Raw genomic sequence first — 27242 nt, 5'->3', positions numbered from 1 at the left:
TTTTTTCGTGATATTTTCCATTCTGTAGCTCTTGGTTGATTTCTCTCTGTTTATTTTTCCCCCAGAAATAGTTGAGAAATTTATTTTCAAAATCTGTCCAATTTTCAAACTCATCTTCCTTGCTTTCATACCATAACGCTGCTCCTTCTTTCAAATGGTTTCTAATTGTTTCTTTGCAATCATCAAAATATCTAATATGTTGTAATTTGGTTTTCAAATTTTTAACAAACGGTACTGGGTGTGTTTTCCGAATATCCCCGCCAAATTGTATTTTCGCCTCGCTTGTTCCATGGATGATAACTTCTTTTCTCTCTACCCCTCTTAGTTCAATTTCTGCCATTTGTTTTTCATTTTGCTTTAATCTTCTTTCTACTTCCTTCCTGTCTTCTTGTAGCGCCATTTCAAATTTTTCTTCTAACTGTTCTAATTCCTTTTTCTGGCCAATCTTGATTTCCTTCATCTTATTTTCTACTTTCTTTTCTTGTTCTCCCATTTTCTTTTTAATTTCATTAATCTCTTCTATTTGTTGTATCAGTTCTTTCTTTATCCCCTCAACACATCCTTTAATTTCCTGTTCATAGTTTTCCAAACGCTGCTCTATATTGCTCATTGTTTGTTTTGTTTCTTGTTGATTTCTATCCATTTTTAGTGATGTTTCTTGTTGGTTTTTCTCTATTGTTTGTTTTGTTTCCCTTTGATTCTTTTGTATTTGTTGTGTCTGTAATTGCATTAGTTGTAATATTTTCTCTATTCCTGATAATTCTTTTTTCTCCTCAACTATTGTAACATTTCCTTCATTATCCGATCCTTCTTCAACAATTGTTTCCTCTTCTCTGTTATCCTCCTTCCTTTCTTGCATTTTGCTTTGACTCCTTGTGGTCGACATGTTGTTTCTTTTCGTTACTGTTTTTGTCCCCGCCAAATGTGAAATTTTACAACACTCTATATGTTTCAGAACACGACAATATTTCTCCCCAAATGTATTAAATTTTCACGACAAATATCAAATATGCAATCAGTAAAATTCAAATAATTCAAAATAAATATCAAATGTACGATTGGTAAAGAAAATAAAATCCAATAATTCAATAGCAGTAAATATCCACTAACTACGATCAATCAATAAATCAAATTTATATTCCCTGGAAAAATTGTCAAAATACTTTCAAATTCCCTCAATGTTATATGTTTTTATCTCTGGATCACCTGTACTTATTCCAGATCTCTTTCCCTTCCTTCAAATGTAAAGCTGCGATATTTTCAAGCCCCACGTTGGGCGCCAGTTATTGCGATATTTAAAGTCTTGGTGCGCCAAGCAATAATTAGCTAATTAATTTTTTTGATTAATTAAAATTATTTAAATGATATGATTATGACTCTATCACAATTTTTAATTCTTTTATCTCAGGGTTAAATTCGTGCTTCAATATCTATGCTATTACATGTGAAAGGTAAGGTCCAGAGAATACCGGAATAATAAAAAACACATATGATCTAACACTATATATTGAAATAAAAATCATGAAATAATTCACACTCAAAAGTTTTCAATAAACAAATCTCATATAAGGATTCTCAAAATTTTGTTCTCCGTACGTGAACAATTAAAGTTTATGGTACAAACAATATTAATTGAAAACTCAAAATCCCAAACTATTCTAACTCTCCTAATAAAAATATTTATATCCTTTCTAAATTACGTGTAAAATTGTGTTATCAATAAAAGAAAAAAAAAACTGCAGAAAACAAAAATATCTCTCTCTGATGATGAGTGGTCCAAATCCTTGTTCCTTGTAGACTGTATTATCTCCTCTCAACCGCTCCCTATGTAATCAGCAATCTTACAACAGATTGTTGCAAATATATCGTCCTTAATGATCTCCTTCAAAAGCAACAGTCATTCAAATTATGATAGCCTTTCTCCTCTCGATAAACTGAAGCTCTCATTGGCCCGAGTGAAAAATGACTCTTGGAATATCTTCTCTTTACGATAAACTGAATCTCTCGTTGGCCTGAACAATGACTCTTGGAATATAAGTAGAAAAATATGACTTACAATATTTTGCTGCTTCAGCTTCTGTCAGATACACTAACTCCACAAAAAACTCACTAACATTCAACACTACTGCTTGCTACTTCTTTGGAACCACCAGAGAACAATCCTGTTCCTCTTACAGACTTGAAAAATCAACTGATTATATCTTTTCTCTCTCCCCAATCTCGCTAAACTCCCTCCTACATACTTATCCCACCTTTTTCAATCTCCGCCAATCAAAACTCGTCACAATTCCCCCATTTTTTCATTTCGATAACAAACAAATTTTTACCTATAATTATAAATTTCCTAAAACTTATTTACAAATAATATTTTTCTATAAATCTTAAAAACTAAAAAAACCTCTTTCTATAATCCCTTCTATTGTCTTTAATCACTGCATTAATGGATTTTGAAAAACCCCGTTCAATTCTTTAGCTTTCACTTAAACTTATGCGGGTCACTCAAGTATAACAAAGAAATGATTGATGTAAAGCTTACATTTTGTTTAGTACAGGTAATTCAAGAAATTAATAACTCTCCTTCTTCGAAATGTTTGTTGGATATTATCCTACTTATCTGAATTATTTTGATGTTATTGAATTTTGAAATATTTTTAAACAAACCAATATTTTTCTCGATTTTACATATCATAACAATATATATATATATATATATATATATATATATATATATATATATATATATATATATATATATATATATATTGCAATAATATACAATAAAAGAATATGAAGTAATATTTTAAGTAAAAAAGTATAGGTTAGAAGGTTAAAAATAGGTTATATTATATGAAATAGATTTAGCATTATGTTGGCCAGTATTTTTCATGAAGCCTATTGAGAAAAGCTTGTTCATATATATGTTGGTCGGTTAAGCGGCTTCTCTCATCTGACACAATATCATTCAATGATGACACCAGTCTCTGTAATGCCACCGAACTTCCGACCAACGACATGTATTTTTTTAGCTATAAAAGCCAAGCCTGGCATACAGGTTCTGTTCTGATCCCAGAATGAAAACGAATCACTTGGCAGCAAAGGCCGCTGCAGATATAGAGTCAGTTCATTTGAAAAAGAACTTTGAATCTGTGTGTCCTGAGAACTTGAACTGAAACCACTGTGCACCAACTCCAGATCGTGTGAAGACCAAAGAGGGTTTGATTTTAAACTCACTTTGGCTTCTTCATTCTGGAAGGAGCAGGAAGGACAAAGTTTTCCGTTTTCGGTAAGGTACGTCTTAACCTCCGAGCCTAAATTGGATGTGACTGTCTCCACTATATACGGATTCAGATATAGTTTTTTGAACCTCGGGTCCGTGATTGTAGCATGGCAAAGCAGGGGATTTCGTAAAAGCTTAGTACCCCTCTCTTGAAGGCTAGTTATAAGCTTTTGGCATAACTTTTGAGATGTACTAAGGTTTGGCTTGAGGTTTTTTAAAAATCTTTCGATAATAGACACAAGGGGGATAACAAGGCTAGCAGTAATGTACTGGGAACCCCAGATCTCCTTTGTGGCCTCATCAAAAGGCGATAAAATGCTTACAATTTCAGTGATTAGTTTTATATCTGAACCAGAAATCATCCTTGGTGCTTTTTTAATCGAGGGATCTGCCAATATTGCAGCTATATATGGGGACATTAGTGTGAATCTTTTAAGCATATAGTAGACAGAATTCCATCTGGTTGTAGTCAGATGCAGAGAGCAGTAAACCAAAATTATTATACTACTGCTCAACAGAGAGCGCTAAAATATTTCAGGTTCTATTGTCAATGAATATAATGAGAGTAGAATATAATATGCAATTATTGTATTCAATTATGCAAATTTAATTTACCATTTAAAAATATAATCCTCTAAAATACACACCAATTTTCCTCTCCTCCCAAACCCAAAAAATTCCCCACCTCAACCATTTCAACTTATAAAAAATTTCCCAGACTCTTTCAAATGGGATTTAAAAAAAATAATATCAACATAAATATTTTACTTAAAAATAAATTGAATAATGCAATTCATCTTTTATTTTTACTACCATCAAAAAAAAAATTATCATGTATTACTTTTAACACGTTTGTATATTTGTATAATAGGTACATTTTAACTCATTTAATACTTCCTGTATGGGTGTATCGTTTTGAAAACGTAGGGAAATCCTTGGAGATTCGTATTCGTAAACGGTAATTCGATATTTATAGTCAGAACATTATTTTTGGTAATCAGAAACAGCCATTCACCCACTTTCAATGTCAAGAGTCAAGTGTGAAAAATAGATGATGTACCAGATCACTTCTTATGTAAATATTATGATTACAAATACCTTTTCAACGAAATATTATAATAAAACTTAATTGTTTCTGGCTGATTAGAGTTTGCACTTTGCACTTTCAGTTTGCTTCTGTATTTATAAAATAAAATAAAATTTGAATTATGGTTTTGTTTGGAATAATTACTTGAAAATAATAATTATGATTGGGATCCAAAATAATACCTAACCTAATCCTAATCACCGTAAAAACCTTATAACCGGTTTTTACTTTAAAAATAAAAAACCGGTTATAACCGGGACAAAAAAACAACCGATAAAACCGGTTATTGCGAAGTAAAAAAACCGGTTTTCGATTAAAACCGGTAGGTTTTTCCCATCCCTAATCCGTGTCCGTAAATAATATTTTAAACTGTAACCATACTCAACAACTATAAAAAAAATAGTACAATCTTAACAAAGTCTGCAGCTTCAAATCTTTGTATACCACCATTATTAAATATTGTTTGACCAGCCATTTTGCATATATTGGTCAGGAGTAACCGACCCAGAACATCAATATGGATCAGCTATATTAGTATTGGACAAAATTGCGCAGTCAGTCATATACTTCATCCCTCTAAATGATAAAGTAGTAATGTTGAAATTAAGAACAACCCTAAATGTTATTCAGGTCTATGCTCCAACAAGTGATAAATCAGAGAAAGAAATTAAAAACTTTTATAGCAATATAGATAAAATAATGCGACTGACAAAAAAAGGCGACATAACGATGATTATGGAAGACTTTAACGCCAAAATTGGTCGTGGTGCTGAAGGAGACAACATAGGAGCATACTGTCTCAGTACCAGAAACAATAGGGGAGATAGACTGGTACAATTCTGCGTAGAGAACAACTTTTTAGTGCCCAACACTTTTTTCAAACAACATCCTAGAAGGCTATACACTTGGAAATCACCTGCAGACAGAAAAGATAAAATTAATACAAATCAAATTGACTTTATTTTGCTCAACAACAACTTCAAGAAGTACATAAAATCTACTAAAACATAATATCCTACAGCTGACTTTCACAGCAATCATAATCCAGTTATAATGGATTTTAGACTAAAAAGGTTTCTTAAAGTTAAAAGGGAAAAAGTGCCAAGAAAAGTAGATATTTTACAACTGAAGAACCTTAAAAAGAAAAAAAAAATAAGTATCAAGGTTGAGAAAGAAATAGAAACGTTAGAGAACTTGGTACAGACAGATGTTGAAGTATGTAACCTGGACTGCTCTAAATCCGAAAATAACAAAGATACAAAAAGACGACGACGGGTTTACAAAAAACAACAGAAAACAAGAATAGATAATGCAAGAGGTCATGGATCTCATGGACGTAAGACAAAAATATAAAACAAATTAATAGAAAACAAACGAGTAATAAAATCATTAGAAAACTTCAGGAAAGATACGACACCTTAAGGCCGTCCGTACATGAAGCTACTAAAAAGAAACTGAACTAGTTGGTAACTAAATTACCAACTGTTTACTTAACTGTGATTCGCACACTACGCTACTGAAAATTAATAGAAACGAGTCACTTCTTGCCTGTATGATTAGCTTTGTTATAGGGTGTTTAAATTTTAATCTTTATATTATATTATTGAGTGTTATTATCTCTTTAAAAATGTCTAGTAACTCAAGTGATGAAGATAATATTCTTTATTAGTATAATCTTCTTATTCTTCGTCTAGCCATTCACGTCCACATCTAAACATAAGCCTCTTCAAGTCTTCCTTTCCATTGTTTTTTATTGTACGCTACTTGTAGCCAGTCCATTTTTCCCGGCAGTCCTTTTCAGATCATCTGTCCATCTCATAGGAGGTCTAACCCTGGATCTTTTGTGTTGGTATGGTCTCCAGGTTAAAATTGATCTGTGCCATTTGTTTAGATCGCTCCTAGCTATATGTCCAGCGTATTCCCATTTCAACTTTAATGATTTTTGCACCACATCGGTGACTTTGGTTTTCTGTCTTATCCATGTGTTTGTTTTCTTGTCCTTAAGTGATATACCTAGCATTGCTCTTTCCATCGCGTGTTGAGTGACTCTAAGTATATTCATATTCTTTTTTGTGATTGTCCATGTTTGTGACACATAAGTTAATATCGGAATAATGCATGCATCAAAAACTTTAGATCTAAGATGTAATTGAATTTGTTGATTTCTGAGTATATAGTTCAGTTTACTGAATGCTGCCCAAGCTAACTTTTTTCTTCTTTTTATTTCTTCAGTTTGAATTTCCCTATTTAGTATTATTTTTTGTTCTAAGTATATATATTCTTCAACTTTTTCTATAACTTTATCGTTTATTATTGTCACGGTGTCTTCGGAGTGCATGCCTTTTGTTTTGTTTAAATTCATTTTCAGTCCTATTTTAGAAGATTCGGTATGTAGTTCTAAAAGCATGGTTTGCATTTCTTGTAGGTCAGTAGCTATCAGGATTATGTCATCTGCAAATCGTAGATTACTGAGGTAGCGGCCATTGATGTTTATTCCCTTATATTTCCAATTTAGGTTTTTAAAAACGTCCTCCAAAACTAAGGTGAACAGTAATTAGTATGATAGAAGACGTAAAATTCAGAAAAAAAGGAGGTTTTTGGGTTCATTCCTATTGCAAACAATATAAATTACAGAGCCTTTGTTGCTGCAAAATAATTACGCGTGTAAACTTTTAAAAATATCACAACAAACTCGAAACTAGTCCCCAAGCGACCTGCACGTCCAGTCTGCTGTCGACTGATCACTGATGCATTAGAGACCGGTTACTAGCTAGTAGCGCTGTGTGCGGATACTCATAAAAATACATGGACAGTAACTAATAAGCCACTGATTGGTAACTAAAGTTACCAACTGGTTTCTTTTTAGTAGCTTCATGTGCGGACGGTCTTAATGTCCATAAAAAGTGAAAGAGATGATAGGTAGACACAGAAAGAGACAAGAAACAATATTAAGAAATAATAATAACGAGATAATTATAGGTACAGAAGACAAACTGGAGATATGAAAAGAATACATTCAGATACTTTTTAACGATGATAGACCTTGTTCTATCATCGTTAAGTTAGCTTGGGCAGCATTCGGTAAACTGAACTATATACTCAGAAATCAACAAATTCAATTACATCTTAGATCTAAAGTTTTTGATACATGCATTATTCCGATATTAACTTATGCGGCACAAACATGGACAATCACAAAAAAGAATATGAATATACTTATCTATAAGATAAGTTTAGATAATGAATATCTATATTATGAATATCTATATTATGAATATCAACACGCGATGGAAAGAGCAATGCTAGGTATATCACTTAAGGACAAGAAAACAAACACATGGATAAGACAGAAAACCAAAGTCACCGATGTGGTGCAAAAATCATTAAAGTTGAAATGGGAATACGCTGGACATGTAGCTAGGAGCGATCTAAACAAATGGCACAGATCAATTTTAACCTGGAGACCATACCAACACAAAAGACCCAGAGGCAGACCTCCTATGAGATGGACCGATGATCTGAAAAGAACTGCCGGGAAAAATTGGCTACAAGTAGCGTACAATAAAAAACAATGGAAAGGAAGACTTGCAGAGGCTTATGTTCAGATGTGGACGTGAATGGCTAGACGAAGAAGAAGAAGACCTTGTTCTCCACCATACATGGATGATCAAATAAATGAAAAAGATCCAAAAATAACACAAGAAGAAGTTATTTATACAATAAAAGCTCAGTAGAACGGAAAAGCCACCGGTCCAGACAACATGAATGTCGAAATACTTAAATTAATTGCAGATAACGAAAGTAAAACCTTGATTTAATAACAGCACTATTCAATAAGATATATGACACAGGTAAAATCCCATCAGACTCGCTAAAATCAACATTCGTGACATTGTAGAATGCAGAAAATTTCTTAAAAACTATCTTATATTCAAATAATAAAAAATTATCTAGTACGTTTTTGTGCTATATATAAAATTTGGTGTCTTTGTGTGTATCTATAATACGTGTATTATAGATACACACAATATATCGAATATATCACAAACTGGACATAGACGTTAATGATACACAATTTGGTTTTCGCAAAGGCCTAGGAACGCGTGAATCCCTTTTTTCACTTAATATACTGATACAAAGATGCCTGGACGTCAATCAAGATATATACGTATGTTTTATTGACTATAATAAAGCATTCGATAAAATACGACATAAACAATTAATGAATGTCCTGAAATCAAAGAAGATTGACTACAACGACCTCAGGATCATATAAAATTTAAAAAAAAAGATCACAGATAAACATCAAATAAAATAATATAATCAACATCATGTACAATCTTTGGTAACATAATATATTTTAAAGGGTTTTTACCCAAATATTCTGGTGGCTCAGACATGGTAACCTGTATTTTAACCTGATGATGGAACTGTTGTTCCGAAAACGTTCGTGTTTTTAATGTAGCCCTTTTAAGGGTTTTTATAAAATATACCCATATACAAAGATTAACCTCTTTTTGTGATACGTGGTATACAGCCAGCTGCAGGAATTATTTTCCTTGTGGATTTCATATCAAATTTATACTACAAACATCGAGCAAAAGTACGTGTTAACGAAAAGCTGTCAGAAGAAATTAAAATAAGATGTGCAGTGAGACAGGGATGCGTATTGTCGCCAATTCTTTTTAATGCCTACTCCGAAGAGATCCTGAAAAACGCTCTTGGGGGTGAAACAGCTGGAATAATGGTAAATGGAGTTCCCATTAACAACGTTAGATATGCGGACGACACTGTGATCTTAGCCGAAAATATTGAAGATCTTCAGAGACTGGTGACCAGAAGAATAGCGGAGTATGGAAAAGAGTATGGTCTAACAATGAATGTCAAGAGGACGAAATTTATGAGAATATCGAAAACTCAAAGAAATAACGAGAATCTTCTAATAAACGGAACCAACGTCGAACAAGTGGACAAATATGCATATCTGGGAACAATGATTAACTCCACAAATGATTATACTCACGAGATTAAAATCAGAATAAAAAAGGCTAGAGCAAATTTCAACAAAATGAGCAGAGTGCTCTGTACAAGGGATTTAAAATTGGAACTAAGAGTTAGGTTGGCGAGGTGCTATGTTTTTTCGACTTTATTTTATGGAATGTAGTCGTGGACCTTGAATGCGACATCAATGAAAAACTGGAATCATTCGAGCCATGGGTGTATAGAAGAATTCTGAAAATATCGTGGACAGAACACATCACAAACAAAGAGGTTTTGAGAAGGATGAATAAAGAAATAAAAGTTTTAAATATAATTAAAACAAGAAAATTGGAATATCTCGGACATATTACACGTGGAGAGAAATACACCTTGCTCCAACTGATTATGCAGGAAAAGATTCAAGGAAAGAGAAGCATAGGGAGGTGTAGAATGTCATGGCTGCGCAACCTGAGAGAGTGGTACGGATGTACATCAAACTAACTTTTCAGAGCAGCCGTCTCAAAAGTCCGAATAACTGTGATGATTGCCGACCTCCGCCGCGAAGATGACACTTGAAGAAGATAATACGTGTGTATTTCTACAATTTTAAAAGTTGTTTAATTCAAGGTCGTTTTGCGATATTAGTTTGAAGCGGTTTAACAAGAATTCCGGTCTCGCTAGTCCCTTTTTTTAAACGCGGGGTAAGGAAAACAATAGGGGCCGGCCGGTATATGGGTGGTCGAATGAATTCAAGTTTTAAGTTTGAAAGGGTGGTCAAAATAAACAGACGTATTTAGTTTAGTCGGTCAAGAAGCCGGCAAATTTGTTGAAAATAGTGAATTATACTCTATGTAAAGTGTCAGTTTTGGAAGACCAGTCACTATTTATATGTTTCTAAATATCTAAGAGATTTGTGTCACTTACAACAACTTTTAAAAATAACCACGATGGTTCCAGTTTTTTAACAAGCCGTTTTCAGGGTGTGTCCAATGTGCCAGTTTCAACCTCAGACTTCAATGTCCTAAGCAGCCGTCTCAGAGCATCTTTCACAGTATGGAGATGAATTTGTTCGAGTGGCAGAGAGCATACTTTAAATTCCAGTTCCTAACCCCAGAAAATCTAAAGTAACTTTAGTGCAATTAAGGTAACTTTTGTGTTTAAACTTTCAAAGTAAAAATAGACATTTTTTTAATAGTAATTTGCTTTCATAACAATTTAAATTGCAATAAATATTATTTTAAATTTTTGGGTGTGGCCATTGCTGTAATTTTATTTGTTCTCTGTTTTAAAATTTAATGTTGACATATGATAGCTAGCTTTATTATTTTTATGAAATTAGTTTTGTTTTGTTTTTAAAGAAGGTTAACCTCTTTACATAGTTTCATCTAAAAAGATAATTCTTTATTAATTTATTGCTGCCACAGATTATAGCCTAGTAATAATTTATTGTAGTTTTGTAGTATATCCCACTTGTAAACGGATGTTGTAAACGGATAGGACATAGTAAGTGTTTCTTTGGTATTTTGGTACTTATCTCTGTAACTATCTATATAGTATTTTGTGCCATTTATTTTTGTAACTGTTTGTGGCGAGACAACAATAAATGTTTAATTTATTTCTTTAAACCATTTTGTCAATTTATTTAGAAAAGTCTCCCAACCTCTATTTTGTGTTTTTTAGGACGGAAGAACCTTTTCTTTTCTCCAGCAAGAAGTTTTCTCGAAGCGGCGTCTCATTTTAAATAGCTAGAGGCCCTTCTTGTTGTTTTGTCCATTTTTCCAGGAGATTCATATAAGTACCCTCTTTTTGTTTCATTTTTGTAGTTACCCCAATCCAGCCTTCGTGTCATTCACTTATGCATGACCCCAGCTCTCCAAATAAACCCTGAGCGCCATTCGCATAAGTCTCGATTTGTTTTGCTTGCTCTATCTCCACCCAATAATTTCTGTCCCCAATTTTTAACCCCCTATAATAATACCCTATATGGTAGGCAACATATTTCGTTACAACATTACCAAAAAAGTCCAATGCCTCACACTGCGATTACTGTCGAATATTAGGCATGATGTATCTTGTCCTTAAAACTTTTCTCAGAATTATTCATACACGAATTTACAAGAAGTGTGAGTTTCAGATGAGTGACACTCAATTCGGATTTCGAAATGGATTGGGAACAAGAGAAGCTCTTTTTGTCTTAAATGAGTTAACACAACGATGCAGATACATGAATGTAGATGTATATCCATGTTTTATTGATTATCGAAAACCATTTCACTGCGTTAAATGCTTTTCATTATCATGATGGTGATCGCTGCGATCATCAAAAGATGATCGAAATTATGAGAACAACTAGAATTGACGAACAAGACTTGCAAATTATTGCAGAACTATATAGGCACCAAACGGCAACAATTGAAATTGAGCACACAATATACGAAGATATACGAATTCGAAACCACTAATATTTAATCTGTATTCGGAATCTATATTCAGAAAAGCATTAGACGAGGTTAAGGTGGAATCAAGTTTAACGGAACCAGCACAGACAACATCAGGTACGCTAGTGATATAGTCCTAATAGCAAGCAACGCACAAGAACTACAAAATATAATAAATGCGGTAGTTATAGCGAAATGTTCTGTTTACATCTAAATGTTTCCAAAACTAAAATTCTAGTACTTTCAACGATACCAACAAACGTAAACTTGTACACCAAGGGACAAATAATAGAACAGGTAACTTCCATAAAATATTTGGGAGCAAATATCAACAGACAGTGCAACCCAAAAAAAAAAAGAAATCCTGTCAAGAATCGAAGAAGCGAGGAAAACACTCATGGACATGAAAACATTTTTTACAAGATCAGGCCTAGAGCTCAGTTCAAATGATCAGATGTTACGTTTTCTCTGTTTCTGTGAAAGTTGAACAATAGACTCTGAAACAGAAAAAAGAATAGATGCCTTTGAAATATATATATACAGACGGATGTTGAGACGTTTATGGATACAAAAAGTTACCAATGGTGAGATACTTCGGCGCATGATTAAACAAAAAGAATTATTCAGTATAATTAAAGAGCGAAAAATACAATATTTGGGTCATGTGTTGAGATGTGAAAGATATAAATTACTCCAAATTATATTGGAAGGTAAAGTGTAGGGTAAAAGATCAGTTGGAAGACGCCAGAACTCGTGGCTGAAAGACCTGAGGAGATGGCATCCACTGAAATCTTTCGCACAGCAGTTTCCGAAGCTACAATTGCCTTTTGGATCGCCAACCTTTGAAAGGAGGTGGCGCAATAAGAAAAAGAAGATGTTATTTCGATCTTCTTATTAGGAAACGGCGTATTTAATTTGCACCTCGTACAATTAGTATATTTCCCCAATTTCTTGTCAGAATACAATTAAATGTTGGGTTTTTCTAGTGTTAAATCTGATCCTAGATTAGCTTTTATCGTTTTTTTAATATAGTAATCCACCAGTTAATTATTGAGTAAAAAACTCATTGTTTCTTGTAGAAATAATTTTGTACATATTTCCCCTAATTTGGTTACAATTTAGCGCTAAGCACAAGCTTTTATAAAGCATTTCCTTTTTGTTTCAACGAAAAAAATATATTTTTCCAACAGAATTTTTTCATTTTCAGTTAAACGCATTAAAAACGTCTTCAAAATCTCATAAAAATTCTTTGTATTCCGCTACTTTATATTCATTTCAGATTTTTTTGCAATTCTCCCGAACTTTGTATTTCTTGGACTTTCTTTGGACTTCTTTTTAAATTGATTTAATTAGCAATTTCATTTCATTGAATTCGCGGGAAGAGAAGAGAGCGAACAACCGCCGACCGAGCCCACTCCCTTCGAATAACAACCCTACCCCCGAAAAACACCCTTTTCAATTCCTTCGCTCTCCTAAACTCACATTGAATATGAGGAAAATCCTTCGACGGGAAATACTGACCTCCAAAGTGATAATTAACGACATGACTTGAAAACTTGATCGAGTTTATTTGTTAGGACGGTTGTACAGCGACGTACGTGCACAGATAAATTAAGGGATCTGGCAGATGTACCACAATATATTACATACTTTTTAATTTAGACACATAATTCCAAAGATATTATAAAAGTAATTAGTGACGAAGATATGCAGACATTCTCAAATTAATAAATTAATGAATGATATAAATGAAACAATTTTAGAAACTCAGTTTTAATTTTCCCAAAACTTTCTCGCAATCATTCTAGGAGATTTATTTGTAATTGAAGAAATATAAATTATTGATATGTTTATCCTATTGTAACTAAATTTTGAAACTTAGTCCAAATAATCGAAGCAGTGAACAAATTTGTATACCTGGGAGCCCTTATGACACTTATACACCCTTTAAGACTGAAAATAATACTACCGCCGACATAAACCGCAGAATTTGCACTGCCAACCCATGCTATTTTGGGCTCAATCACCTTCTTAAATCCACAAAGATATCAAGAAATACAAAAATAAAACTCCACAAAACAATAATAGGGCCAGTCCTAACATATGGTTCAGAGACCTGGACTCAAAACAAAAAGTAATGGGAAAACATGTGCTTCTTCTTCATGTGCCATCTCCTCTAAGAAGGTTGGCAACCATCATGGCAATTCGCACTTTCGATACCGCTGCTCTAAAGAGGTCAGCAAAAGTGCAGTTAAACCAAGCTCTCAAACTGTTTAACCAGGATATCAGTCTTCTTCCGCGACTCCTTCTACCCTATATTCTTCCTTGTATTATTAATTGCAGCAAGTTATAACGCTCGCCCCTCATGACATGTCCCAGATATTGCAGTTTTCTGACTTCAATTGTATTTAAAACCTCTTTATCTTTTCCCATTCTTCTCAACATCTCGACATTCGTGATTCTATCCACCAAACTTATTCTTAATATCCTTTTGTAGGCCCATAACTCGAAGGCTTCTAATCTGTCCGAAACATCTTTCTTTAATGTCCAAGTCTCCAACCCATAAAATAATACGGAGAACACGTAGCATCTCAGAATTCTTATCTTTAAAGAAATTGAAATGTCCCTGCTGCAGAGTAGTTTTTTCAGTTTGTTGAAAGAATTTCTTGCCTGTAGGAGAGGCAAGTAGGAGACAGGACACAGCCCTGCCTAACGCGCCTCTCAATCTGTATTTCATTTGAAAAGACGTTTTGAAAAAAGTTTTTCTTTTCAAGTAATTCGATAAGACGGTTATGTCTGACCTTATCGAAGGCTTTGTTCTAATCCAAGAAATACATATATACTGGCTGATTAACATCCATGCACCTTTGCACAAGTACATTCACAGCGAACAGGGCATTTCTAAATCCAAATTGTGTGTCACTTATGTCCTGCTCAAGTTTGTGTATTCTCCGGTGTATAATTTTTAAAAATATTTTGAGCGTATGACTCATTAAACTTGGTTCATTAAATCCGGTGGTCTTGGCATTCTTTTGCATTTGGTTTTTTTGGTAATGTTATGAATGTTGACATCAGCCAATCTCTTGGAATGATTCCTGTACTGTATATTGTATTGAATGAGTCGACCAATATTCCAATTTGCTATTCTTCTATTAACTAATTACTAAACATGTTACTCAGTACTAAAAAGTACTAAGGCGTAAATAAGAAGACGATGTAATGCGGATGGAACACAAGGACCCAGTTAGAAAAACGCTCCTGGATAGACCCATTGGTCAGAGAAGAAAAGGAAGACCCATAACAAGGTTCCTTGATAACATCGATGAAGACATGAGAAATATAGGAAAACGTGCTTGGCGGAGGAAGGCGATGAATAGAGACGACTGGAGAGAAATTCTTGAGGAGGCTAGGACCCACGCAGAGTTATAAAGTCAGAATGATGATGATATTTAGAATTATTGTGTGTTAATGGCAAAGTCCTTTGTTGAATATGAAAAATAGAGATTGTGAATAGTCAGTAAAACTTCTTTTTTGAGACCAATCTTCTAATTTAAACACGAATTATTGCAAAATTTGGCAGACAGGACGACATGAGTATCATTATAGCTTCTAATATGTATAACTGTAGTACGTCTGTAATTTTAAATTGGGGGTCCTTGAAAAAAAAAATATTGCTTGTATATCGCTTTTTGTGTAAGTCAATTATGAAGATAACGTGAGCAGTAGGCACTAAAGCCGTCGGTCCCCCTGAGCTAGAGTCCATCGACTAGCTACTTGAACAGAGTTAAAGATGCAATTAGTGTCGGAACCTGTCCATGGCAAAAATGCCAATCGATATTATTATTAATATTATCTATAAACATATAAGATTGTTTTTTTTTGTTCTCTCTATAGCCACTCTTCATACAGTCTTTATTTCTTATTTCTACATTGTAAATAGAAAGGCTAATTATATTCACATATAGTTTCTTTGTATGTGTTAAAAGCCATATGGACTTGGATATGTACATGGGAAAAACCGTTTAGCTGTTCTCAACCGTTTGATAAACCAAATGTAAGTGATTAAAGATCTCTTTTGTGTTCCGTATCGGTTTCAAAACTCTGGGGAAATTTTTAGAAAGTTAATTAGACAGGGACCACTGTTAGATTGGTTAATAAAGAACAAAAATAGGAAATTTGAAAGTTATTTCTTGAGAACCAAGTACTTTGTGTGATTCTGAAGGACTAAAACAGATTGTTTAAAAGAAGACTGGTGCGAGCAGATTGATTTAATTTAGACTTGAAAGACCAGAATTTGGTTATTTGCTGCTGACCTTTAAAAAAATCCAATCCTGACAAGTGAACTAACGCCAGTGGTTAAGAACGGTATAAAAGTAATTGTGTGAGTAAGAAATGTGGTGCCAGTTCTGGCTTAGGAATGCTGATTGCGAGAAGTTTGCAGTATTTGAGTTTTGCAGTATTTGTAAGTACAAATAAGTTTATCACTCATTGGGAGAATAATAGAACATTTCTATATTTAAAATTTAAATGTGAAGAAAATAGGGACATTTTACAGTTAAAATAATTTTATTTATGATACTCTTTCATTTTTATATAGCATTCCCTATACTTAAACTCATTATTTGCTGAGATATTTAGAATTTTCTTCAAATTTCGGGAATACATTCAATTTTTGTAAGTAGAAATAAGTATTAAGTACTGAGTGATAATGTAACAAAATAATAATATGTAATGAATGTAACAATTATTGTGATATTAAGGAAATAAGTCTAAAGTTCAAAATGTCCACCTTCAAAGTCTGTACAAGTTTGTAACCGATATTCAAATGACCGAGCCACATTTCTTAACATTTGTAAGTCAATTTTATTAAAAGCTTCTCTTATTCTATTTTTCATATCATCTGGCGTTGTTGGAGGCTTCTGATGTACAAGGTTTTTTATATAGCCCCACATGAAAAAATCAATTTTGGAGAATTCCGGTGATCGCGGTGGCCAAACAGTTGGTGCTCCTCTGCCTATCCACCTCTCAGGAAAGTTATTATTTATATGATTGTTAGTATGAGCAGTGTAGGGAAATGGAGCACCGTCGTGTAAAAACCACATTCGTTGTCAAATATTAAGCGGTACATTTTGCAGTAGTATTGGCAAACGATTATTTAAAAAATAAAGATATATGGCACCATTCACACGACCGTCAAAAAACGTGGGCCAATTCTCCAAAGACTCTATCCTCCAACGAAAATGTCTCCTGAAAGGTTTTATGGGACATTTGTTGGACTTTCCGAGTTTGAATTTGTATCAGTTCAAGTGTCTGATGAGTCTGGGATAGGCCGAAATGATTCATAACACTTTATTGATACTACCGATTCGAGCACAGGAAGTTTAACGAATTTGTCCTCCTAGGCCATATATTTGGCCATTTTAATTTAACAAAGCGATAGCAGCTTTCGCTAGAAGATTTAATCTTTTACACACACACACACACACACACACATATATATATATATATATATATATATATATATATATATATATATATATATATATATATATATATATATATTAATATTAAATATTTTTATATTTAACGGTGTCTTTTATAAACAATTTTTTGGTAGTCCTATGGGATCTAGTCTTTCACCTATTCTAAGTAGCTATGTCATGGATGATGTTATCAGTGATTGTATCAACAATTGCACTTTTTTCATTCCTTTTATTAAAAGATATGTAGATGATTTGGTTTTGGCACTTCCTAAACACAAAATTCATGAAACAGTCAACATTTTCAACAATCATAATCAACATATACAATTTACAGTTGAGGAAGAGGTAGATAATTCTCTACCATTCCTTGACATGAGAATTGTAAGAAATACAGACAATATGTTAAAAACCAGATGGTTCAGAAAACCCATATGTAGTAACAGATTTATAAGCTATTACTCTCATCATCCAAATAAGATAAAAATGAAACCTATAAGAGGATTAAAAGAACGTGTTTTAAAGCTTTCTCATCCAGATGATCTACAAGATCTTCAATTGTTAAAAAATATTTTATATGAAAACTCTTATCCTTCAGATATGCTACATAGGATGCTTTTTTCTAATATTGTTAATATAAATAACTTAACACCATTTTTTGCTAAATTTTAAAACATTGTATCTAACAATTAGAATATCTTTTATCATTCACTACCTTTTATACCATCATTAACACCTAAATTAATACAAACACTAAAGGTTATTGATAATATCAAAATAGCAACAAAGAACATCAAAACTATTTCATCTTTATATTTCAAAACTAAATATCCTATAGACAAATTTGAAAAAGTGATAATAATTTAAACAAAAGATCAGAAATTCAAAATCCAAGCAAAATTTATAATTATATTATTTCTTTATAATTTATATATGAAACTTGTAAAATATCACATTTTAATTTAATTTTCCATATATCTGTTACATTTTTTCAGACATCTATCAATGGTGAATAAATCTTCTTCTTTTTTGTTACTAAACAAAAAAGGAATTTTTAAACCAAATTTTATTTTTGGCAATATAATTGTAAAAAATAAAAATTTTAAATTGGCATTTATGACTTTGAGGCTGATTTGTAATTGGTGTCGCTATTTTAACTTATTTATAAATTCAATTGTTTTTGTTTTAAGAAAATGTTTTCAAAATTATATTAAAATTTCAGAGAAGCATTTATTAGATAAGGACATTTTTGTATTAATTCTTTTTGAGATGTATTAGCAGCAATTTTATTAACCAAACTAATTTTATTTGGTAAGATAACAAAAAATTTTTTTCTTTCTAGTTCAACTTTGTAAGATATTTTGTCTTTTTTAGCAGCTCTTGATAATAATTGTAAACACAATTGAAAGCTCGAGATAATATTAATAGTTAACCAATAGCCCCTTTTATTGACTCCAACCCATCCAAAACATTTATATATATATATATATATATATATATATATATATATATATATATATATAATGTATATATAGTCATCATTAAGAATATTTAGTCGCAAAATGATAAAAAGCTCATCTTCTGCTTCTAAAACGTCGTGCTAATATAGCAAAATTCCTTAAAACAATCGCGGAATAGCGGTTATGAGGTTATATAAAAGAACATCAGTCGTCAAAATTAGTAGTGTAGTCCCCGGCCGGCTGTAAAGCCATCCAGATTTTAGCTTTTACGATCCCTGGAAGTCCTTTGAATTCTAATGTCCAACTTAAAATTCCTTTTCCTCGGGGCACAGTTTCCTTATAGTTAATGTGGAAATTATTCACTAACGCCACCAACCACTTTTACTTTAACGTCTCCTCTTAATTTTCTTGTAAGCTTACGCCGGGAGAGAATTTAGATAAATTTTTGAGAAGTAAATAAAACTGTTAGACGCGTGGTAGTCAAAAGTGGGCGAGAGAAAATTTAATATTCAATTAAAACGGCTATGAAAAAGTGTTATACCAAAAAGACAGATAGTATTCTTGTGAATTGTCTCGAAGTTCTGTTAATTTTAAAACCATTCACTTTTGTATTCTCATAAACCAGTGACGAAGAATGAGCTTTATCATACAATGATTTGGTAATTCCCTTTTTGATGTTTATGTTGGAGTTTGAGTAGTAATTTAGTGATTAATACATCCAGAAAAGAAAGTAAGCAGTTCTTTTATTTTTCAATGGTAAATTTTATTGATTCTTCTTTACTGTTTATGTCTATCAGAAATTTATTCAATCCAATTAATCCGTACCTAACAATTGCATTTATAAAATACTCTGTGAATGCAACAATTTCTATGTAGGACAAACCGGAAGACCACTAAGTGTCAGGATAAACGAGTATCAAAAACATAGAGTTCTACAAATCACAGATTTGGAAACATGCTTCAGCAAGGTGTACAGAGTACAATGGAAAGATGCTTCACAAGTTATAAAAGAATCAGTCTTGAAAAGGAGAAGTGGAAAGATTTAAGTAAAGTCATAAAAGAAACAGATAGTAAAAAAAGAAAAATCAAAGAAGCGACTTAATGAAATCAATTGCATCTCAAATTCATCGGCAGAATGACGTAGGGTCTGCTTACCCATACTAAAAGAGAAAATCCATAAAAAGATATACCACTATTCTTCTTCTTCTTGAAGTGCCATCTTCGTTCCGAAGGTTGGCGATCATCAGGGCTATACGTATTTTCGAAACTGCTGACCGAAACAATTCGTTGCTGCTACAGCTATACCATTCCCGTAGATTCTTTAGCCAGGAGTTTCGTCTTCTTCCTATGGACCTTTTTCCTGCTATTTTTCCTTGCATAATTATTCGAAGCAGTTCATATCTTTCGCCTCTTGTAATGTGTCCCAAGTATTGCAGTTTTCGTTTTTTGATCATAAATATGACTTTTTTCTTTATTCATTCTTCTCAAGACCTAGACATTTGTGACTCTCTCGGTCCATGATATTCTCAGGATTCTGCGGTACATCCATAGTTCAAATGCCTCTAATTTTTTGGTATCAATATTTTTCAACGTACATGACTCCATTCCGTAGAACAGCACAGAAAGTACGTAACATCTCATCAGGCGAAGTTTCATTTCAAGGCTCAAATCTCTTCCGCAGAACACTCTCTTCATTTTAGTGAATATGGATATGGCTTTTTCTATTCTTATTTTTATTTCTGTTGAGCTATCGTTGTCTTCATTTATACAAGTGCCTAAATATTTGTATTTGCTAACTCGATCGATAACTTGACCACTATTAGTAAATCGATAACATATCAAAAATACATAATTTATGTTTTAAAATAGCATACATATAAAATCCGGATTGTATTATCAGGTTTTTTCCTGTTTTTTTTCATTATGATTTATTATGGGATCTAGAAGATAAAAACTATTTCAGAGCTGGTTGCTATTTTTTTGCTGGTTGCTAGTTAAAACATTGTTTAAAGCAATAAAACCTGAGTTAAATGTCAGAATAGGAAGAGGAATATACTACAAAAATCTAAAACATAAGCAATATAATAGTTTATACGACATTTATGCCACAAGATATTTAATGTAATTTGCCTAAATATTCTATAAAACTAATTCTTTTAATCTTTTATTAGATATTTCCAACAACAATAACCTTTTTGTATGGAAACTGCAGATACCGATCGAGCATTTCCGATATTCCGAACTAGGCTATATTGGAAATTGAATGGGCTTGAAGTGTCATTATGAAAGTTGTAATGCCGCTATTTCGGAGTATTGGTGAATACGAAATGACATCGTCGGAACATTTTATGTGGAATCACGATTGATTTCGAGCTTTCGGAAAATAAGGACTCGATTTATTTTACAATTAATGTTTAATCACTATTTGTCGATATAGCTATATTGCTAATGGTTACCCGTGGTCGTTTAAAAATAGTGTGGCGTGATGATTTCGTATAATTATTTTGGTTTTATTAAATTATTATAAAATGTAATTTAAACTAGGTTAATATTTAATTATATTTCGGTAATGTTCAATTATAAAATACACAGATAAGTATTTTAAACCGCCGCTTTAAGTCGGTTGTCAGAATAATCGAAAAAAACTTAGCAATCCTATCAACCTCGGATTCCAAAAACGCTACAAAAGCATCGACCGAGTTTGTAGAATACTTATTCGACAGTGTTAAACTCAGAATAGCTGTTATTAAGAAAAACTGTCTGTTTTCTATTTGTTAAGTATGATCTAAATAGATTAAGAGTGTTCCCCTAAGTCACACAATGTCAAAGACACAAAATGACCTTCCTCAAGGTCATCAACTATATCTCCCACAATTTTCTGTATACCTAGTTTAGTGCTATACTTTTTTTTATAACCATATTGATTACAGTGAAGTATTTTGTGTTTTTCTAGATATTTTATCAAATGAACATTTAGAATACTTTCAAAAATTTTGCCAAAAATGAGAATGATTGAGATGGGACGATAATTTCCAATTGCATCTTAATCTCCCTTTTTGAACACTTGTAGCACTTCTGTTACTTTTAATACATCTGGGAAAATCCCTTTAGTAGGACAAATATTATAAAGTATAATTAATTTGTCAGTAATCAATAATTATATCGATTGTTTTCACAATTATTTTTTGGTTTAAGAAATAAAAATCCGTGCAGTGTGAATTTTTCAATCTATGCAAAACATTTCTGATTTCAGTATCACTAACAGGTAATAAAAATAAAGAGTCGCGTCGATTATCATTGCGCCAAGCTTTCGACATCCTCTTTGATGTCTTCTTCGGGGCTTCCGAGGTCTCAGTATCCCGAGCCCCCAGACACTACTACACTGATCACTAATCAATATATTACTGGTGTTGGGAATAGGGGATGGGTCATTTATACCGTCGATGGTGACGTGGCTTAGGTGGAGGTTGACGTGGGGGTTAGCGTGGGGATTGGCGCGGCGATCGGCGCGGGAGTTGGCGCGAACATTTCTGACAGTAGGATTTTGATTGACGGGTGGACCGGACGGTATTTTCTTTATGAGAGGTCTTCAAGTCGAGTGAGTTTTCGACATTGTAGCATTTGAAAATCCTTTGGATATGTATTGAAATCCCCTCGTATTTGTTAAGTATCAAAGAATAATCTTAGTGTATTTCATTTCCCAATCGCACGTATCAAAACACCGAATTCTTTCAATTCATCTTAGCGTTGAGTTGTTTATATTTCTTGGGTATTTTTTCTTTGATCGAAACCGCTAAATATTCTGCGTTTCAAATAAATATTCCAGTTTATATGTTTTGTTAATGCTAAGTTAAGCGAATGAATTTAAAAGATTATTAGATGACTCTCGCTAAAGCGGCTGTCGGCTAGAGTCGCTTATAGTGTTAGTCAAAAATGTTTCTTCGAATTTGTATTGTTTTCTGTTTTGTTCCTTGTCATGGAAATGTAGTATAAAGTAGCAGTTAAATGCTTGGTATTGATCAGTTTTACAGCAGTTTTTGAAGATGGCCTCATGTTGCCATTATGCTGTGCCTGTTCCAGTCTTTGAAGGAGACGAGTTTTCAAGGTTTGTGTTTCAGCCGGCGCTGGCTTCCCGGATCTGTCCCCAGTATAATTCCAGTTCCCGACACCAGACATACAGAGTGAAATTTAGTGAAATTTAAGGTAACTTTTTGTGTTAAATTTTATCGTAAAAGTCAAGATAGACATTTTAAAAAAATAATAATAATTGCTTTTATTATTTAAAAAAGATAATTTTTAATAGCCAATAGTTGGCTCGCCAATAAGATTAACAACAGAGGAAATTAAAAATGTATGTAAACAGCTGAAGAGGAACAAAGCATCCGGACCAGGAGATATACCCGGAGAATTGTTTAAGTACGGAACGAACAAATTGTACGAATGTCTTCGAAAACTTTTTCAAGAATGCATAAACACAAGCGAAATCCCTATGGAATGGAAGATCATACCTCAGCACTATACATAAAAAGGGTGATAAAAATAATTGTGAAAATTACCGAGGAATAGTAACCGGATCTATGAGCCGAATATATGGAAAGGTGTTAAAGGACCGAATCGAAAGAGAATACTTAGATTATGAAGCAAAAGAACAAGCAGGATTTCGTACGGGTCGATCCATTATTAGCCACATTTTCTCCTTAACTCAGATAATAGAAAAAAAGATGGCAAGGAATCAAGAGATTCATATGTTTTTCGTCGACCTACGGAAAGCCTACGACACCGTTCCAGTGAAGAAGCTGTGGCAATCAATGGAAAGCACGAATATTAATATAGAATTAATAAAAGCCGTCAAAGTGCTATACAACCAACCAATAACAAGGATAAAAGCAGGGATACAAATAACAACAGGATTTATAACATCAAAAGGATTAAAGCAAAGATGTTGCTTGTCTCCCACTTTATTTAAAATATACCTCGAAAGTGCTTTAAAAAGATGGAAACGAAAGTGCAGGACAATGGGGATACCGCTCACCAATACTATGGTATATACGCTTAACTTTACAGACGATTAAGTAATAATGGCTCAAGATTATGACGATTTAAACTATATGGCACGAAAATTAATTGAAGAGTATGATATATGGGGTCTAGAAGTAAATAAAAAGAAAACCGAATACCTGTACATTAGAGCAGAACAAAAAGATCTCATATTAGACGATAACAATACGGTAAAGCACTATTGTGACTACAAATACCTAGGTATCAATATTTCACAAGATGAAACATTAGACAAAGTCATAAGAGAGAGAAATACGTCAGGGAGAAAAGCCATCATAATGTTAAACACCATTTTATGGGACCAATCCATCAGAAAAGAAAATAAAAAGAGGATATAAGAGACTATAGTAAAAAGTATCACTTTATACAGCTGTGAGGTATGGCCACTGAAAGAAAGAACACTGTCAACGCTGAAAGCGACGGAAATGGATTTTTGGAGAAGAGCCGCAGGAAGATCTAGAAGAGAAAGGATTACCAACGAACGCATTGGAGAAATAATGGGAATCAAACGAACAATCACAGATGACCTAACAACAAAACAACTTATCTGGTTTGGACACATACAAAGAATGGACGAACAACGAATGCCAAAAGAAATACTAAAGTGGCAACCAGAAGGAAAGAGAAAACGAGGTAGACCGAGAAAAAGTTGGAGCGAAGTAATAAATAAAGAACTGAGAGAGAGGGCCATAGAAGAAAATCTATGGAACAACCGGTTTAAATGACGATTGGAAGTCGGAAAACGGCGGAAAACATTATAAACCAACAAGTAGTAGTAAAAAGATAATTTTTTATTTATTTGTTTGCCACAGTTTATAGTCCAGTAACATTTGTAAGTTTTTGTAGCATCTCCCGAGTTTGTAAATGAATAGAACACATGTAAATTTTTCTTTGTTATTTTTATATTTACTTGTGTGACTGTCTTGATGTATTATCTGTATTTTTATAACTGTTTGTGGTAAGACACAATAAATGTTAAATGTTTTTATTTAACATTTTGTTTATTTTATTCAACTAACCCTTTTTTGAGTTTCATTTGCAAAAGATGTGTTTTGCATTTCTAATAATTATTTCCCTAGTTACAACCAGCTGTTGTAATAGTTATAATTAGGCACCTCGAAGTGGCGTCCTTTTTAAATTACTAGAGGTGTTTCCTGTTTCCTTTCTGTGTTTTGTTTTATTTGTCCCAAGAGATTCATGACCCCTTTGTTTCATTTTTATAGTTGCCCCAATCCGACCCCTTGCCATTTACTTATCCACGACTCCAGCTCTCCAAACAAACCCTGAGTGCCGTTCGCACAAGTATCGATTAGTTTGCTTGTCCTATCTCCGCCCCAATAATTTCTACCCCTTAAAATAATACCCCATGTGGTACGCAAAATATTGCGTTACAACATTACGCCTACTTCGAGCAGTTATTGGAATATTAAAATAACTACTATTTAACACGCGTATTTTGCAAGGGCAAAAAGCTATTTGTTTATTGTTTTTTAACTCAATGAAAAAGAAAGTTTCTTCAATTTTTTTAATAGTAAATTGTCAAAATATGTTTAATCTTTCCATTTATGTGCAGCTGTTAGAGAAATATGCACCATGTAAAAGTTTATGAAAACTTAGATTTAGTAGAAGTCTTCGATTTCTCGATTTAAAACTTTTAATAACTTTCAAACTATAAATTGTTTATATACAACATATATAGCATTTTTAATGTATTTGTAGCCGTTCTTTATGATGAATTTAATTGTAAATATGAAGCGAACAATTTTATACAATTCTTCTTCTTCTGTTTTTTATGGCTTCGCTGCGAGGAGATTCGCCAGCACTATTTGTTGGCGACTGTGATGTAATATGGTTCTAAACCATATCAGGGCCATATCAATAATTTTTTCCTTTATGGTGTTTAGAATATATTGGGAATGTAATAACATAGCTAAGGGAATATTCAAAATTTTTCTTATTTTGACTAGTAAGTCAGTTTCCAATTACCAGGAATATCAGAATGACCTGGACAATTTTATATAAGATAGAATAGTTTTCAACTATCCCCTTCCATGCATACAGAAAGGTATCCATATGTCGGATTAATGCTTCTTTATCACCAAACAATTAACACAGCTATCACAAAAACTTAACAGATAAACCTGAAAATTTTATCATATTTATTTTATCATGGCAAGATAAAACGGCATGTAAAAAATTAGTGAAGTCTAATAAACATACGTAGTCGTTTAACTTTTTTTGTCACTCAGTTTATACAGAAAAATAATATTTTTCAATTTTTATGATGACTCTTTCTATTAAAAATGTAATAAATACTATGCTAGTGTAAGCTTTCGTTCACATCCCTTACACATCCGCACGAGAAGCCACAAAAAATGATATACTTCATATATATCACCAACCAATTGGAAATTATCACAATTTTTCAGGATCTGCGTTCTACCCGGATTGAAATCTGAACGTTTTTCTACGATTGTCCCTTGAAGGGCTATTTTTCAAATATTTTCATATAAGCCGCTCCGCCGTGGAGATAACTTTTGTCGCCTACATATTTCATGAACGGTGTCATAACTCCACTTCTTTACGATCTTTGCAAACAAAGCAATGGGCGTATCACGTTGAATATCAAAATGTGCCACTTGTCTTACGACAGGACTGAATCAGGTGAATTTTTATGCTCTATAAATAATAATGTGTGAGTTTCGCGTTCACCTAATGTCATATACATTTATGATATTACGAAAATGTATTATTAAAAAAAAAGAAAAATTCAAAGTACTTGATGGGATAATAACAAAAAGGTTTATTTTTTATTAACAAATACTATATGAAACATAAACGGATATTGGTTGGCTAGTTAACAACCAATTGGCCAAAATTTTAATACACATAAGCATTTTGCATTTGATTTCCAAATCAAAGTTTAAATGAAAAGGAATGTGTTTTTTTTTAACTCCCCCTCCGGTAAGTGCTGGGTGGATTGAGTAGTTCAGTAAATGCCGGTGCCAGTCCCAAGCTCGGATAAAGAAGGAGTCTTGAGGCGATAGGCTAGCATCACATACATTCTCAAAAGAAATAAATGCCAAAAATTTCGACCAAAAGCCTCGAAATACAAAGAATCGATCAAAACAAAGACGACTAATGCAACGGAAAAGAAAAATGATATTAGCTACATGGAATGTACAAGGACTTGGAACCAAACAAGCAGAAGTATTCAAAGAATTAGCGGAAAGAAAAATAGATATCTGTATTCTCACTGAGACCAAAGAAAGAGGGAAAAGGAAATAAAGAGATAGGAGAATATATACATATCTACAGTGGAGTGAGTAAAGATAACAGAGCTAAGAGAGGAGTCTCTATTACCATTCGAAAATATGTTAAAAACAATATTAAATCGTGGACTGAAGTCAATGAATAACTGCTAATATTGGAAATGAAAAAGAATAGGCCCAACGTCGTAAT

The sequence above is a fragment of the Diabrotica undecimpunctata genome, chromosome 9 (genome assembly GCF_040954645.1).
Source record: "Diabrotica undecimpunctata isolate CICGRU chromosome 9, icDiaUnde3, whole genome shotgun sequence".
Classification (NCBI taxonomy): domain Eukaryota; kingdom Metazoa; phylum Arthropoda; class Insecta; order Coleoptera; family Chrysomelidae; genus Diabrotica; species Diabrotica undecimpunctata.
This window is presented reverse-complemented; position numbering follows the sequence as displayed.